The sequence below is a fragment of the Nymphaea colorata genome, chromosome 12 (genome assembly GCF_008831285.2).
Source record: "Nymphaea colorata isolate Beijing-Zhang1983 chromosome 12, ASM883128v2, whole genome shotgun sequence".
Lineage (NCBI taxonomy): Eukaryota > Viridiplantae > Streptophyta > Magnoliopsida > Nymphaeales > Nymphaeaceae > Nymphaea > Nymphaea colorata.
This window is the reverse complement of record NC_045149.1, coordinates 13,756,995-13,772,596: the sequence shown is the minus strand read 5'-3', so window position 1 is coordinate 13,772,596 and position 15,602 is coordinate 13,756,995.

Sequence of the window (15,602 nt, the reverse complement as noted above, 5' to 3'; positions counted from 1 at the left end):
CCGTGTTGAATACCGAAAGAGGGTTGTTTGATATGGGAAGGGCGGTTCACCACTGTTTTTTTTGTTGCTCACGGGAAACTCTCCGAGTTCCGTGAAAGGTTTTGTCGGTACGAACAAACAAAGAAAAGGGACTTGTAGTCAAACACGGCACATCTGGGCCTGTGGAACCATATGTGGAGTTGGAACACGCTCTCTGAAAGAGTGGGTACAGAGGGACCACCGAACTAATCCCCTTCGTCCCCTTTGTTTTGCTTATTGTGGATCTTGGATCTCGGGCTGTTTTACTTCGATACGAATGATATGCCCTACGACAATGCATGCAATGGCCATCTGACTGTAGATCAAAATACTCTCTATTACGTGTTCTTGTTTAGAAAATATAAAAAAATCAAAATTTTATATGTAAATTTTAAAAATTTTAAAATAACCAATATAAAAAATATGTAAAATTGTATTTCAACAACGGTTCGACCCTTGCCTATATACAATTGCAAAAAGCAAGCAAGATTAATCTTGATACTTCCACTTTCTAATCGTGCTCAAATGTTTGATATTTATCATTTGTGGTGCATCTAATTTCTTCGAGTCTATGCATCACTTTGTTTTGTATTAATTCAAGATTATACATCTTGTTGACCTAAAGGAAGCTACGATTTCTTGAAAATAATTAAATGGGGAATTAAGCTGGGATTTATGCCGGTAGAATTTTCTAGTTGTGTTTTCTTTCTTAAGCACGTCTCTTGGAATGATTTTGATACATGATCAGTTGCTTCTAGAAAGGGGGATGTATCAACATGCATATGTTGGTCAAACTATGTTATGCCTCTAAACTACAAAAAAAAACTCAAGAAAATGTGAAGTCATAGAGAAATTAGTCATTTACATGATTGAGTTAAAAGTTGAGATACAAGAATTAAAGGAACTTTTAGGGGTTATTTTGCAGTAGGGACGCTTTATAAGCATCCCATGAATCTACCCAAAAATTGAGGCAGATTCATGTAACAATAATTCAAGGTTCTATATCCTTCCAAATAAGGGTGAACAATGAGCCAAGCAACTTGAACTCGGCTCGTTAAAGTTCGGCTCAAACTCGAGTTCGAGCTAGCTTTTCTACTCAACGAGCCAGGCTTTAGTTAATCGTTCAGCTTATGTTATCGAGCCAAGTTCGAGTTTGTTTAAGCTCGCTTATCCAACTAGGCTCGTTAGCACGAGCAACCGATATTTATTGTTTTACTTTTCCTCATTGATTTGTCATTTTTCATTTTTTTTCCTCTCTTCCTCTTCCATCCTCCGATGCCATATTGCCATCATCATTAGCTCAGTTCGCTGCAGCTAAGGCCTCCGCTCAGTAAGGGTTCTTCACTTTCCGTTGACGTGTTTTATTAGCAACGATCACCCCTGCTCGCCATCGCCATGGACTGCTTGCTCTTCATTGCTCCCAGTCACCATCGAGGTCGTCTGGTTGCCGTTCGCCATGTTCCCTAGTATAGTAGGGACCTGTTCATCTCATCGTCTCTGCAATAGCAGGTGGGCGAGGTGCCTGCCCCAAAAGTAGGGAATGCCATCGCCTTCAAAGGAGGAAAATCAAGCCCTTCACTACTGCAGCTCATTCCTTTCATCAGTTTTTTCTGCATTGTCTGAATGATGGAGTCCTTTGCCTCAAGCGAAACCCTCTCTCTCTCTCTCTCTATCTCTCCCACTAAATCAGAGAAAACAAGGTTTCTGAAACCCTCTCTCCTTCAAATGAGGGAGGGTCCCAAAAACTCAATGATCTCTGCTCGAGCAAGGGTTTCAGTCGAGTGAGGGGTTCAGCCAAACCTGTGGTTGTCAAGATAGCGGGAGTCACTGGGCAGGGAGAGACCAGAGAGGCAATTCCCCCGGACTTCTTTGCACGGATGATAAAAGACATCGTATTCCGTGGTGCAAAGGGTGCAAACCTGTGGAACTTCCCCTTTGGGTAGAATCCCTGTGCTTTCAGCCTGTTCTGAGTCTGCAATTACTGAAGCCTCGGCGGGTTGTAACCGACAACACCCTGTTGTTGTGCTGATGGAACACCCTCGCTCCCCTTCCGCCGCATATCCATCTTCTTCGACTTCCAGCCTGCACGGCCAGACTGTGGATACCCACTAGCCATGCTCGTCCCACTGCTACCTCCGCCGTGCCACCCTCCATAGGTTCGATTCATCGTCTGGCCCTTATCATTCATCCTTCAGCTTCAAGAGCCAAAGCGAACATAGCAAAGCAGAATTCCCCGTCGCCGAACTCCTCCCCAACACAAACCAACCGAATCCATTACCTGAATCCCTCAATGTACGATCCCCAATCTCAAAAAGAAACGACATGCTTTGCTGAAAGTGGAATCTATCAAAACCCTCTTCTTTGAACTACACTTCCCTAACGCTTGTTTGGTTGGAGGGAAAGGGAGGGAAAGGAAGGGAGGGGAAGGGAAGGGAAGAGAAAGGGAAGGGAAAGGAATGGAATGGAAAGGAAAAGAAAGAGGTGATTAAAAACTTGTTTGGATATGAATGAAAGGAAAGGTTAAACGTTTGTTTAGAATACATAAAGGAAAGGAAAGGATATAATTTATAATACTTTACAATAATACCCCAATCAAGATGTTTAAAAAATTAAGAACGCGAGGAGCATTTCGCAAGTAGGCATTAGGCATGATGAAACCAAGAATACCTCCCAAACTCGCTCAATTGGTACTCAAACAAGAGACTGTTGGAGGCGACCGATCCTTTTCCAAGCATGATAAAATCAAGGTATGTGTGGGTGAAGAAGAAAACCGTGCAGCTTCCTCAAGAACAGCTAATCATCACTGTGGGACGGAGAGATTGATAGAGATGATGTAGCTGCTTATGAATCCATTCCCACTCATGGATTCCAATCGACTGTGGTGGCAGGAAGCTTGTGAACTCTATTGGGGAGGCCTTTGGGAATTCGACGAAGGGGAAGGCGATGGGGTGATCCAGCTTCACCATCATCTTCACGCCATTTTTTCTTCCTTCCCCCACCTGCTGCTGGTCATGAAAATCAGGTGACAAAGAAGAAAAAGGGCCGTCGGGCCCTCCCTGCTGCTGTAATAGGGGCACCACCTGCCTCCATCGCCATGAAGAAGAGAGACAGGATGGGGAGGAGGTCAGGTCTCCGTCGCCACCAAAAAAAAAAGAAAAAAAAAAGAAAAAACGAAAACATAGAAGAAGAAGAAGAAAAGAGGATGATGGGGAGGAGGCCTCAAAGAAGAAGAAGAAGAAGAAAAGAACGTACCTCCAGAAAATGGGTGTTTAGAAAGGAGGAGGAGGTCCCATGGGGATGAGCGGCCTGTTTCTCGCACAGCAGGGAGGAGGCCTCGGCTCTTCCTCCTCCTTTTTTTTGTTGAAAAAAGAAACATTGAAGGGGTATTGTGGGCAGTCAACACTTTTGCTACCTTCTCCTTTTCTTTCCTTCCCAATCCATCCGATTTGAGAGGGATTGCATTTACACTACACAATCCCTCCCTTTCCTTTCCCTCCTTTCTAATTAGCCAATCAAACAGAGGAGGGATTGCTCAATCCCTCCCTTTCGTTCCATTTCCCTCCAACCAAACAGGCTATAAGAAACCTGCAAGAAAAGTCCTAAGGAAAACGATAATCAAAAACCCTACCCAACTATGAGAGAGAGAGAGAGAGAGTTCTTGAGAAATCTAGGGTTTCGAGAATGGATCCCAAGCCCTGCCAAGTTCCGTTTCCGAAGAAATCAACCCGCTGGTGAGATCAGTAATGGTAGAAACTAGGGTTCACAGAACCAGCAAGAGAGAGAAAGGGCAAAGATGGAATAGGGAAGAAGAAAAGAAAAGAGCGGGGACGATGTCATCAGACCTAGCCATCAGCATCCTGGCAGCCCGACAATTTTTTGCATTTAAAAAAACTAAATACAACTAAAAACGTGAAAAGGTTTGCTTCATTCTCTCTTGCATGGATAAATTTAGCTTATTACAGTGGAATCGGCTAAAGGTTATGAAATTGAACCAGGCATGTACTTGGATTTGAATTCTGATTCGGATACGAATGAGAAAAATTCATACCCAAAATTTCATCCCAAATCAGATTTCAAAGTCTAAATCCAGTCTGAATCTGATTTTTATATAAGTCTGTATCTAAAACAGAATTTTGAACCCAATCCAAATGATTTTCAAAATGTAAAAGCACTGAATGTAAGACTGTTATTTAAAACTAAATTTGACCTAAATCTGAATTTGAATCTGATTAGATATTTATGTATATCTAAATCTGAATCCAATGAATGACATTTTTTAAATATGAAAGTAGTCCAATTTCCTAATTAAATTATTATTTTTTCCTCATATGTTTTTTTTTAAGGAACAGTTTGGGTGGATATCTAATGTAAATTGGAAGACAAAAATGCCCTTGAAAATTAATAGAAAAAAAAGTTACCCTTCACTTGGTAGGAATTTAGTGATCAAGCCCTCGAATACACAAAAGCAAAAGGCGTCATTGGGAGTGCACGACAAAGCCAGTACTGGGCTGACAGGGAGACCTGAATTTGGGAGTTTAGACTTTAGAGGTCATGTAGATATGGTCATGTCATTGATATTGCTAGTAGAAAGCGATAACGGCATTCTCATTCATTTTGTTGGCCAATTCATTGCCAAATGTCTTTACCAAATAAAAAACTCATCAAAAGTTTCGTCGACCATCTGAGACAGTGTAGTGGACTTATGTCCATAAGAGTGCCGAATTTCCTAGCCAATCTATTGTCTCCCTCGAGCCTGAACAGTACTATCACCCCTGCTTCAATTTGACACCCTAACACTCCAAATAAACATAGCTGACATTGTCATCGTGCATATATAAAAAACAACAGCAAAGTTAAAATAATTATTCGAACATCATAGTGCTTAAGACAACCACTTTTTCCATTTAAGTGTTAAAAAAAGCAGCATAAATCCACCAAAAATAAAAGATACAATTTGTACAACCAAAAGCCTCATTCAGTGGGTTGCACATATGAACATGAGCATGTAGATAGACATTCATACGCATTGATAGAACAAGAAAAAATACGGAATGTAGGTAGCTTGCGAGCTTTAGAGACCTAATAGTTGAGTGAATAAACTATAATAAATGCAGAAAAGTTCATCTAACTTAGAGAAGGTCCAAACTTGACAAGTTATGATATTTGGTAATCCATATACAAGAATTTTGAAAGTGGAATGGAGGGAGGAAGGGTTTCGAAAAGGGAAGACCTTCTCGGTTTTTGATAATCGATCTCTCCCTGGTAAATCCTCGACGACAAGATTGTGGGTGGAAATCTGTGGTTCTCATCATCAAGATTCAGAAGTGGATGTTGAGGAACTCTCAATTCAGATGATGAATGGAACACCAATAATCAAGATCTCTTCAAGGGTTTCAAAAAGACGAAGCAACCCTTTCGTTGGACTATGATTGGCTGTTTTATTGGAGACTTACAGAAGAAGAGCAATGTATATGCTTGCATTGCTAATGACCTGAGAAATCCCAACTTTAGATAAAAAATAGATCCTATTGATTAATCTATATGCTTGCATTCACTATTGATTGATTTAGTGAATTCAAATCACAAGTTTGTATGAAAATGAATGAGATTCAAGTAATTCATTAAGTGATTCATACATACTTGTGATTTCAATTCACTAAATCAATCAATATGGATGTGACAACAAGTTAAACACATATAATTAATTATGGATGACCAAATGAATCACTTAAATCTTACTCGCATTGATACGAACTTGAATCTTTAAATGGTTCACTATAAATGTGACAAGTTCAACTCATTGGACTAACTACAAGGGATAAAAGTAATGCATTGATCCGATTTGTCTTCATATGAACTTGTGATAATGATCATTGAAATCTTTCGTTATAGATATAATAACAAGCAAAACACATTAGGTTAACTATAGGGCAAAAGATAATCACTCGAATGTCATTCATTTTCTTACAAAGTTGTGATTTCAATACACCAATTCATTCAATATGGATGTAATCACAAGTTAAGTGCATTCAATTAAGTATGCATAATCAAATGAATAACTTAAACACCACTCGTATTGTTACAAACTTGTTATTTCAATCCCTTAGATCATTCACTATAGATGTAACTCTAAGCTAATGTATAGATCTCATTTATATCCATATAAACTTCTGATTTTAATCATTTAAATCATTCATTAAAGATGTAACAACGAGTGAAACACATTAGATAAATTATAACATATTAAATGAATTACTTGAATCTAGTTTATTTTCATACAAACTTACGATTTCAATCCACTAAATCATTCAATACAAAGTAACAACAAGTTAAGCACATTTAATTATAAATGCATGATCAAATGCATCACTTAAATCATTAATATTGATACGAACTTGTGATTTCAATTCTTTAGATCGTTCACTATAAATGTAACATTAAGTTCAACTTATTAGACTAACTGCAAGGGATCAAAGTAATGTGATTCCATTTATATCCATATGAACTTGTGATTTCAATCATTTAAATCGTTCATTATAATATAATAACAAGTGAAACACATTAGGTTAACTATAAGACACCAAATAAATCACTCGAATTTCATTCATTTTCATACAAACTTGTGATTTGAATCTACTAAATTATTTAATATAGACTAACAACAAGTTAAACACATTCAATTAAGTATGTGTCATCATATGAATCACTTAAATCTCACTTGTATTGGTACGAACTTGTGATTTCAATCCTTTAGATCATTCACTATAGAAGTAACAAAAGTTCAACTCTTTGGATTAACTACAAGGGATCTAAGTGACGCATAGATCCCATTTGTATCCATATGAACTTGTAATCTGAATCATTTAAATCATTCATTATAGATGTAATAACAAGAAAAACACATTAGATTAGTTATAGGGACCAATTAAATGACCTGAATCTCATTCATTTCCATATGAACTTGTGATTCCAAACTACTAAATCAATGAATATTATGTGACAACAAGTTAAGCACATTCAGTTACATAAAAGTGATCAAATGAATCACATAAATCCCACTCATATTGATACGAACTTGTGATTTCAATCTCTTAGATCATTCACTATAGATGTAACAACTAGTTCAACTCATTGGACTATCTACAAAGGATCAAAGTAATCCATAGATACCATTTATATCCATATAAACTTGTGATTTCAATAATTTAAATCATTAATTATAGATGTAATAACAAGTGAAATACATTAGATAAACTATAACATATTAAATGAATTACTTGAATCTAATTTATTTTCATACAAACTTATGATTTCATTCCACTAAATCATTTCAATCCTTTAGATCATTCACTATAGATATAACAACAAATTCAACTCATCAGACTAACTACATGCGTTCAAAGTAATGCATAGATTACATTTGTATCCATATAACTTGTGATTTCAATTATTTAAATCATTCATTATAGATGTAATATAAGGGACCAATTTAATGACTGACTCTCATTCATTCCAATTCTTATTTCAAACCACTAAGTCATTCTATACGTATGTAACAACAAGCTAAGCACATTCAATTAAATATAAGTGATCAAATATATGTAATAACAAGTAAAAATGAATCACTTAATCTCTCAATAAATATAAGTGATCAAATATATGTAATAACAAGTGAAACACAATATGTTACCTTTAAGACACCAAATGAATCACTCAAATTTCTTTCATTTTCATACAAACTTGTGATTTCAATCTACTAAATCATTTAATATAAACGTAACAACAAGTTAAGCACATTCAATTAAGTATGCTTGATCAAATGAATCACTTAAATCCACTCGTATGATACGAACTTGTGATTTCAATTCATTAGATTGTTCACTATAGATGTAACAATAAGTTCAACTTATTGAACTAACTTCAAGGGATCAAACTAATGAATAGATCTCATTTATATCCATATAAACTTGTGAGTTTCAATCATTTAATCATAGATGTAATAACAAGTGAAACACATTAGATTGACTATAAGGGATCAAATGAATTACTTGAATCTCAATCATTTTCATACAAACTTGTGATTTCAGTTCACTAAATCGATCAATATGGATGTAACAAGTTAAGCACATTCAATTAAGTATGTGTTATCATATGAACCACTTAAATCGCACTTGTATTGATATGAACATGTGATTTCAATCCTTTAGATCATTCACTATAGATGTAACAACAAATTCAACTCATCGGACTAACTACACGGGTTAAAGTAATGCATATATCCCATTTGTACTCTATGAACTTGTGATTTCAATCATTTAAATCATTCATTATAGATGTAATAACAAGTGAAATACATTAGATTGACTATAAGGGACCAATTGAATGACTTGACTCCTTTCATTTCCAAACGAACTTCTATTTTAAACCACTAAATCATTCCATGCGTATGTAACAACAAGTTAAGCACATTCAATTAAATATAAGTGATCAAATGAATCACTTAATCTCTCAATTAAATATAAGTGATCAAATATATGTAATAACAAGTGAAACACATTAGGTTACCTATAAGACACCAAATGAATCACTCAAATCTCTTTCATTTTCAAACAAACTTGTAATTTCAATCTACTAAATTATTTAATATAGACGTAACAACAAGTTAAGCACATTCAATTAAGTATGCTTGATCAAATGAATCACTTAAATCCCACTCGTATTGATACGAACTTGTGATTTCAATTCATTAGATCTTTCACTATAGATATAACAACAAGTTCAACTTATTGAACTAACTACAAGGGATAAAACTAATGCATAGATCAAATTTATATCCATATAAACTTGTGAGTTTCAATCATTTAAATCATTCATATAACAAGTGAAACACATTAGATTGACGATAAGGAACAGATGAATTACTTGAATCTCATTCATTTTCTTGCAAACTTGTCATTTCGATTCACTAAATCAATCAATATGGATGTAACAACAAGTTAAGCATAGGGGATGGCTAGGAAGTGTCAACTAAAGCCGATGTCTACAGCTATGGAATTCTCCTCCTTGAGGTGTTTACAGGAAGAAAGCCTACTGATGAACAATTTGAAGGGGATTTTCGTTTGAGGCAGTGGGTGGCTGAAGCATTTCCTGTTGCAATTTCAAATGTCATCGACAAGATATGCTTAATATGTTGTGTTTTCCATTCCTAAGGCATTTGAGTTACTAATCTTGTAGTACAACTCACATTTCCATGCAAGTTATGTGAAAGAGGCTTGGAACTTTGTCCATTATTGCAGCTTGTGCCTTATTCTAAGTAAGGACACCTCAATACCATAGTTTGCATAAATCCTTTCAATTTTCTAAAATTTTGATATACTATATCCTCAGCACAATTTCTCAAGTCTACCAAAAAAATGCACAACAAGAATAAAGGAAATTCTTTTTAAAGGAAAGTATTTCATAAAACATTATCAAAACAGTTAAAGAAGAGATACACAGAGATTTTTAAGAGAGAGAAATATAGACATAAAAAAACCAGTAAAAGGGCAAGAGATTTTTAGAGAAAATTAAGAGAGAGAAATAAATATTTATAAGAAATAGAAAGAAATGAAGAGAAAAACTAGTAGAAGAGCAAGAGATTTTAAGAGAAAAATGTGTGTCTGTGTGTATGTGTGTGTGTAAGAGAGAGAGAGAGATGTAAAGATTTTTTAAGGGAGAGAAGAAATTGACAAATGAAAAATAGTAAAAGAGAGATTTTGAGGAATAATCAGAGAGATATAGATTCTAAGGAAAAAAGACAAATTGAGAAAATGTGAAGAAAAAAAGGAAGAAAAAATGATCTAATAACAAGATATTTTAACACCACTTTTATTTTTAAATAGAAATTAAGATTTAGGAAATAAATTTGAAAATTTCAACTTCTTTTTAAGTAGGCGATAGAGGAACTTAGGCTCATGGGAGATCCTAGAGTAAGTCTCCATAGCCTCCTTAGGGAGGACTTATTTTTGAAATCTTTTTAAAAATAATATATATATATATATATATATATATATATATATATATATATATATAGACAAAGTTGAAAATATTTCAAAAAAGTATGTCTCTCCCACCATTGGGTGTGAGAGAGAGACTAACTACAAAAGAAAAAACAACTATCAATAAAGAATGCTCTTTCTGTTCTTAAATCCGGTTGGGAAGCCACTCTTTTAAAGGTGTATCACTCTTTTAAGGATACTAACAGGACTACAAATAGGTATTTGTTAAGGGAATGAGGATAAATGATGTCAAAACTTATCATAGAATAATACAAAAATGCAGTTTAACATCTATATATTCATAGTGTTTTTCTTAAGTTGGATAAGCCCCAACCTCAAAAGTCAACTAGCTATGTATGCATTCATAGAGATATAAAGAATGCATACATTCAATGGAAGGTTAAAAAAAAAACACATATTGTGCCTATTTGAATTTATCAAAGAAACAAGACTTGGCTTCACCTTTCTCATACTTCAGTGGATCTTGGCTCTGAAGAGGAAATTTCAAGAGCTCTCTTACATGGCCATGGGGAGATGACAAATGAAAGATCAAGAGAAAATAATACTACATACCTCAAGATAGTATAGTTTAAAAAGAGATGAGTCCAAAATGAAAACTCTGACGTGTTGAAGAAGCTTTCCAAGGGTCTCCACGTGCTCTCCTTTCTACTAGTTGAAGGTGAAGGTTGGACAAGAAGGAGAATCCCAAGTTTGAAGGTTGAAAGAGCCAGAGAAGAATTGATGAAGGAATAGACAAAAACGACTTCCAAGCTCATAGTTAGAGGGCTCAAGGAGTTCCTCAAAGGTTAGCAGCTTATACCCAAGTTTCAAGATGTGGAGGTGGGCTATTTATAGAAAGAAATAAAGCTAAAATTCAACATGTGAAAGAGTTTTAATCTCTCAAGATTTCTTATGAATTTTTCATTTTTTTGAATTATTTTTATTTCTATGAGTTGTGGAGATTAGCCCTTGGCCCTCCAAACACCCTTGGAGGGGGGTGACAGAGCATTTGGTGTGGCCGTGCACCTCAACCATAGCACTCAATAGCACCATGCACGGTAGTGCCCTGCACCCTACGCCAGAGTACTTAGTAGTGCGCCAATTGCTCTAGGCAGTGTACCAAGCACTGACAAAACTTGGTGCGTGGGGGAAATTGAGGGTAGCCTTTGCCCCCTGCCATCCCTAGGTAGGTGCCACCCTAAAAATAATCAAAGTTTAACACAAAAATATGTAATTGTTTTAATAGATAAAATATTCCTTTCATAAAGCGGGTCCGGCTCCATTTTTTATGATTACAGGTTGGTTTTCGATCTGGATCTAATTTCCTTCAAGGTCGCAGATCGATGTCGAAGGTTGGATGGGCGATTAGATAGGTGCTTAGGCTTGAAATGTGGATTATACATCCATATTTGGATTTTACGAATCTGAGTCAAATTGAAAAGCGAGGGGCAGCAATGATGTTGAGAATTGATTCTTGGGCTCGATTTCAAACATTTGAGTCTGAAATATTTTTTTATCTAGATTTTTGGTTTTTTGATCTAATCTAGACCTGTGGGCCATTTTCTGAATCTATTTTCCTATTTTGGGCCTGATTTTGATTCTCGAGTCTATATGAGTTTTTAACCTTTTTTTACCTAGGGCACGATTTTGGATCTGGACCTTGGATTTAGATTTGGGCCTGGACCTGAGGTTCCACTTTGGATCTGAAACTTTGAATTTGGATCTGAATTTGGGACAAAGTCTTAGCTTTAGATCCAAATTGGCATTTAGGGATCTATTTTTTATCTAAAGTTGGGATTTCTCAGGTCATTAGCAATGCAAGCATATAGATTGCTCTTCCTCTGTAAGTCTCCAATAAAACAGCCAATCACAGTCCAACGAAAGGGTTGCATCATCTTTTCCAAAACCCTTGAAGAGATCTTGATTATTGGTGTTCCATTTATCATCTGAATTGAGAGTTGCTCAACATCCACTTCTGAATCTTGAGGATGAGAACCACAGATTTCCACCCACAATCTTGTCGTTGAGGATTTACCAAGGGGAGATCAATTATCAGAAACCCAAGAAGGTCTGCCCTTTTCAAACACCCTTCCTCCCTCCATTCCACTTTCAAAATTCTTGTATATGGATTACCAAATATCATAACTTGTCGAAGTTTGGACCTTCTTTAAGTTAGATGAATTTTGTGCATTTATTATAGTTTATTCACTCAACTACTAGGTGTCTAAAGCTCTCAAGCTACCTACATTCTGTCTTTTCTCTTGTTCTATCAATGCGTAGAAATGTCTATCTACATGCTCATGTTCTTATGTGCAACCCACTGAATGAGGCTTTTGGTTGTACAAATTGTATCTTTTATTTTTGGTGGATTTATGCTGCTTTTTTTAACACTTAAATGGAAAAAGTGGTTGTCTTAAGCACTATGATGTTTGGTGAGCTTTAGTTTGGATAATTATTTTAACTTTGCTATTATTTTTTATATATGCATGATGACAATATTAGCTATGTTTATTTTGAGTGTTAGGGTGTCAAATTGAAGCAGGGGTGATAGTAGTTCAGGCTCAAGGCAGACGAGATTGGGTAGGAAATTTGGCTCTCTAGCAGATCATAAGTCCACTACACTATCTCAGATGGTCGACGAAACTTTTGATCAGCTTTTATTTGGTAGACATTTGGCAATGAATTGGCCAACAAAATGAGTGAGAATGCTGCTATCGCTTTCTACTAACAATATCAATGACATGACCATATCTACATGACCTCTAAAGTCTAAACTCCCAAATTCAGGTCTCCCTGCCAGCCCAGTACTGGCTTTGCCGGGCACTCCCAATGATGCCTTTTGCTTTTGTGTATTCGAGGGCTTGATCACTAAATTCATACCATGTGAAGGGTAATTTTTTTTCTATTAATTTTCAAGGGCATTTTTGTCTTCCAATTTACATCAGATATCCACCCAAACTGTTCCTTAAAAAAAAACATATGAGGAAAAAATAATATTTAATTAGGAAATTAGACTACTTTCGTATTTAAAAAATGTCATTCAATTGGATTCAGATTTAGATATACATAAATATCTAATCAGATTCAAATTCACATTTAGGTCAAATTTAGTTTTAAATAACAGTCTTACATTCAGTGTTCTGACAGTTTGAAAATCGTTTGGATTGGGTTCAAAATTCTGTTTTAGATACAGACTTATATAAAAATCAGATTCGGACTGGATTTAGACTTTGAAATCTGATTTGGGATGAAAAGTTTGTGTATGAATTTTTCGCGTTCGTATTCGAATCAGAATTCAAATCCAAGTACGTGCCTGGTTCAATTTCATAACCTTTAGCCAATTCCACTGTAATAAGCTAAATTTATCCATGCAAGAGAGAACAAAGCAAACCTTCTTTTCACGTTTTTAGTTGTATGTAATTTTTTTAATTTAAGAAAATTGTCGGGCCTGCCAGGATGCTGATGGGTTGACTATAATGCTTGGTCCTTGCCTGTTAGGTTGTTGGGCGGTACTACCCGGCTCGACATGTCTGGGGCCTGAAGGCCAGCTACAGTGCCTAGATATGGGTCTGAGGTGGGTCGAGTTTGGGTAGCCGCTCTTTCCAGTGGTCTCTCCTACTCACCAAGAAAATAAGTTTTATTCCAAAATTATTGAATGACAAAACTGGTTAATATCCCTTTGACTAATGGTCTCATTAGGCCAACTTTATGCGTTCGATTTCGATCCAAGTTTGCCGGGACATAGCGCTGCTGATTTTTATCTTGCAATCAGATTACGATGGCTAGAACGTCTGTTGGTTCAAAAGAGGATAGGAAATTATTGATGTACATCGATTCTATCATTTAATTGAGGTGCCAAGAAATCTTATGATCATGAACAATTAGCAACGTCCTTTGTAGATTTTCTTCTTTCGGAAAATTTCACCTTCATTTTTTGTTTAATTCAAATTGTTAGAAGATTCAGGTCTACTCCTCTTTAAAAGAAAGTGATGTCGTTTGTCATTTCCACAATCAGTGCCAACCGGACCTTTTCTAACTCGTAGGTCCTGTTATTTACACATCATCACGTTCTCTTTTTTGCCAGGTTTCTACTCTATCCTTTTTTTTCTTCTTAATTGAGTACACTGCATTTAGTGGTACGTCAACTCGACCTGCTGTTTCCTTATGCATTTTTTAATAGATATAAAAATATTCGTATTCTTAATTATTTTTTAGATTCTTCCATTCTTTTTCCTTTTTTTTTTGGTGATTTGCATGTAAATCATTTACATTATTGAATTGGCGGTTAACTAAATTTGCAGCGTACATTGCCGACTCGATTAAGAAGCCGGTTCTTACAACTAGAGATCAGACCATGAGGCAGCCTTGAATTTTTGATTGCTCCAAAAATAAGGTAGGGAATATCTGGGTGCATGTTGTTTGTATTAGAATATATGGAGACAAGTTCTCGGCTGCACACGAGTAGAGCTCATGCTTGAGCTCGGTCAGCTCCGAGCTCAAGTCGGCTCATACCTTGATCGGTACTGAGTTCGACTAGTTCAATCTCATTTACCAACTCCCAATTGATCTGATTTGTTTTCTTCCTTGTGAGTTTGAAAATTACCAAAACAAAATAAAAGGTAAGCTACATAAAATTTTTATTCTTAATTAATTTTATATCTATCCTTCCATTCATTTTGCCCAAAATTTCAACTTTTCCTCATTTGTATCTAAAATAATTTAGATTATTGGATTGGCCCATTCACCAAATTGGCAGCAGTGTCTATTTGATTCAAACATCGGTTTTTACAACATAGGGATTAAGCCATCAGGGCCCTCTTGCATATTTCGCTTGAAACATGTGGGAAAAGGGCACCTCCAACCAAGGGCGGAGCCAAGGTAGGGCCAGCAAGAGCCATGGCTGTACCTGAAAAAAAAAATTTAAAAATTTGCATGTAAAATTTTAAAAATTTTCACTTGTCCTATATAAAAATTTTGAAAAATGAGAGTTCGACTTAAATCAAAATTTAGAAACTTTAATTCGGTCCTCCTTATGAAAAATTTCTTGCTTGTGCCCCCAACCCTTTTATTGTCTAAAAATTAGAGAGGAAGGAATATATAGGGATACACAAAAAAAAAAAAGGTAAGACAAAAGTTTATAACAACCTCACCCCTTTTGTTCATAGCAATTTTGTTCAGGCTCCCAGCAACGATCTGGTCGGACCAAACTTCTCTTTGTTCTGATAACCTCACCCCTTTCGTTCTTCACAACAAGGACAAAGATATCTTTGTTCTTGCAATAAAGAGTCATTGATTGGCTACCAAACTCTCATGCCAATAAGGAGGAGACACCTATATAATTAGAATGAGTTTTCTTGCCATTGCATGATCAACCGCTTATCACTTTTGATCATCGCATCTTTGGATATTGCTCTTCAGTTCGCGAAAAGTTAGCTAGCTTAAAATGGAGTTATTGAGTTCGTAGAGCTTTAATTTTGAGTAAATGACAAGCACCAAGGCTATCTTAATTAGGAAAATTGGTTTCTGGATCGAGTCAACAATGCTGCC